Genomic DNA, 1221 nt, shown 5'->3' with positions numbered 1-1221 from the left:
TTCTTCTTCTTCTTCTTCTTCTTCTTCTTCTTCTTCTTCTTCTTCTTCTCTCAAACACATCAGACTTTGTGTAAGTGTTATTGATTGAATATGAAATACACAGTGATTAAGCACTAAGGTATGAATTTTGCGTTAAGTACATCTGAAATTTCATTCCCCCAAAAAAGAATTAAAGATGGTTCTTCTTAATGCTGAATTTTCTGATAATTCCATTATAGCAACTGGATCTTAATGACAACTTGTCATTGTTGTTTTAGAACTTCAGCTCTAAGAATGCTGAAGTTCAGCAAATATAAACAAAAACTTCAGCTCATAGAATGCTGAAGTTCAGCAAATACAAAACAAACTTCAGCCCTGAAATTCATCACAAACATAACAAAGCTTCAGCTAAAACATGCTGAAGTTCAGCAAATATAGAACAAAACTTCAGCTAAAACATGCTGAAGTTCAGCAAATAGAGGACAAAACTTCAGCTAGTAAACAAACAAAAACTTCAGCCAACACTTGGTTCAACAATTTTTGCTACTTCAGGCCCGTCTACTAGAATGCTAAAGTTTGCGTGATTGTCTTTGCTACTTCGGGCCCGTATGCCTGAAGTTACGCGAAAAGTGGGTACGCTTGCAATTTTTTTTGCAAAGCGGGTATAAGTTAAAATGTGACCCGAAAACGGGTATAGATGCAAATGCCCCTGCATTTTCGATGACGTGAATTTTGTCTATAAATATAAATGCACATATAAAATAAATATCAGAAAATTTTATGCATATGTATTTTTTTTAAAATATATTAGTTTGGCCACATTGGAAACTAAACAATGTATACAATAATACATGCATAAAATAAACATAATTGTTATGTATGTATATATTTTAAACATTATAATTTGATCACTTAACTGACTAACAAACTATATTGACATAAACATATATATAAAATAACCAATGAGTGGGTTTATCAACTTAATTTTCTAAACATTTTAAACAGTCCTAAGCAATTTACTTAATGACCTGAACCAAAATTGTAATGAGTTTAATTCTAAATGAATTAAATAACTCATGGCAAAATTAAGGGAGAATGACACAGTTACCCACAAAAATAAAACTATTTACCCTTGTTTACCCATTTATTTTTCTACACATAAATAATTACATTTCCTACCCATAGTAGTTTTTGTGAGAAATTTTTTCTTTATTCTCCAATTCTTTTTTATTTCTATGTTTC

This window comes from Nicotiana attenuata, unplaced genomic scaffold, assembly GCF_001879085.1.
Source record: "Nicotiana attenuata strain UT unplaced genomic scaffold, NIATTr2, whole genome shotgun sequence".
Taxonomy (NCBI): Eukaryota; Viridiplantae; Streptophyta; class Magnoliopsida; order Solanales; family Solanaceae; genus Nicotiana; species Nicotiana attenuata.
This window is presented reverse-complemented; position numbering follows the sequence as displayed.